Source organism: Mastomys coucha, unplaced genomic scaffold (genome assembly GCF_008632895.1).
Source record: "Mastomys coucha isolate ucsf_1 unplaced genomic scaffold, UCSF_Mcou_1 pScaffold21, whole genome shotgun sequence".
Taxonomy (NCBI): domain Eukaryota; kingdom Metazoa; phylum Chordata; class Mammalia; order Rodentia; family Muridae; genus Mastomys; species Mastomys coucha.
Genome location: NW_022196904.1, coordinates 158,743,686 through 158,745,656, shown reverse-complemented (window position 1 = coordinate 158,745,656; position 1,971 = coordinate 158,743,686). Strand labels below are relative to the sequence as shown.

Below are 1,971 nucleotides of genomic sequence, written 5' to 3'. Positions count from 1 at the left end.
AGACAATGTCACGTACAAACAAGCAGAAAGTGTATATAGATTGTACAATATTGGACCTATTCCTCCGATTACCAAATTAGACAGACCATTGGATGACAGTCAACAAATTTTTAATTGCTCATGTTTTTGGATTTCAATCGATTAGGATATGTTGGTAATATTAACTTTCATATTAAGATATTAATAAAAAGTAATTGTTACTTCCTGTTGTTTTTGTTGTAAGAGGTGGAATTAGGTTTGTGTGGGTTTGTTGAAAGATTACATTCTTGCTTCTTCTAGGTGTAGTTTTGCTCCAAAAGAGATTCTTAGAGCTGGTTCAGCTTTAAGATTTTCTTCCCTTTCTCTCGCCTAGAAACAGGCAAAGGAAAAATATAACAGCAGATGCTTAGACTCATGAATTTGAGATTGGAAGGATGGTTCAGTGGTTAAGAATACATTTGTCTCTTCCAAAGGACCCAGGTTCACTTCCCAGTACCCACACTGGGTGGTTCACAAACATCTGTAACATACCCACACACAAACACACATACATACCAAAAAAAAGAAAGAAAAATCATGCAGTTACAGTTTAAAGGTTTGTTTTTTTTTTTCAACACACACCTGAAAACCTAGTACCTTTGCTTTCTTTTTTATTTTGTTTATTTTTCTTTTTTGACCTTCACAGTGTGGCACAATCCCACTTTTGTTGATTTGGCTTTCCCTCTGTGGATCAACTTTCTTCTGGCTTTGGAAAAATCTTCCATCTTTTACCAAGCACTTTTAACCTGCAGGATCTCCATTTAGCTTAATTGGCATATTTATGTATTGAGATGGGTGCCTAGAGGGCTTGGGCCACAGCATCTTTTGTATAAATCGAAAAAAAATGAAATGAGCTGTTCTCACAGTGGTGTGCCCTTCAGTCATGGAGTGCGTTAAAAGGCTCATCATTTACAGGCTGCGAAAGCTCGGGGAGATCAATAGGTATAATGCAGCCCAGGGCCATTTAGAAAAGCAAAACTTGGGCATTTTCAAGCCCAATTACTTTAGGAGCTTGGCCATTACTAATTCCCTTTAAATCCTTCCTGGACCTCCATTCCAGTGTTAAGGAATGGCCTCAGTGCAGAAGACTCTGCCTCTAAAAGCTAACCCAGGAGCCTGCTCCTGAGAGCTGGACAATATAAGCTTTGGGGAGCTGACACTCCTGGCCAGCCCGCTCTGATCACAAGCCAAGCTGTAGACTGTCATTTTTCAAGTCGCTTCTGGGGCCCAGCATGCTTTGAAGGCAAGTGGGGGAATTGATTCTTATTAGTTTAATATAGCTATAGTTAATGGCTTATAGATTTTTATATACTCTGGCCCAGCTCGACATGTCTATTAAGTCTCTATTAAAGTTGACAGAGGACAGAGCAGGTCATAGGAGGTGGACAAATACATGGCTTCCCTGCAAGCCAGACTGGGAAATGGCTCCTTAACAAGAGTTCTTAGAACCCCTAAAGACTTGAGAGGGGGAAAAAAAGGTGGGGAGGGGAGACCTATGCTTGCACACCAAGGGAATAAAACTTGTGAATTCAAGAAAGCCTGTCTTGATTAGAGCAAAGATAGTACCAGGCTAGCACAATGACCTGCTGGGATGAATGGCAAACAGACTACCTGCCCTTAGGAGTTTCTATGCCTGCCAAGATGGTGGTGGGTGGCAAAATATGTCCACCTAGAAACTGTCAAGAGCCTATTTGGGAAAAGAATTTTTGAGGATGCAGTTAAATTAAGCATCTCCCAGTGAGATTGTCTTGGATTATCTCCTTGGGCTGTCAGTCTATCTAGAGACAGCTTTGGAAAAGAAAAGATGCTGACACAGAGATGGGACAATCTGAGGAAAGAGTAGGGACCAGGGATGGGGCAGCATACCTGTGAGCAAAGAAGCTCAAAAAATTACCAGCCAAGACTGAAAACTGGAAGCTGGCATGGGATGGGTTCCTCCTCTGAACTGTACTG

General features: G+C 41.3%; 1 long non-coding RNA gene across 1 annotated transcript in view; it reads right to left on the bottom strand.

The window, feature by feature from the left end:
* Positions 1-245: 245 nt before the first annotated feature.
* LOC116103698 overlaps positions 246-1,971 on the bottom strand; it is a 29,562-nt gene continuing 27,836 nt past the window's right edge. The window contains exon 3 of the long non-coding RNA XR_004123543.1: positions 246-348. This is a non-coding gene — a long non-coding RNA (uncharacterized LOC116103698). The remainder of the gene's footprint in view (positions 349-1,971) is intronic.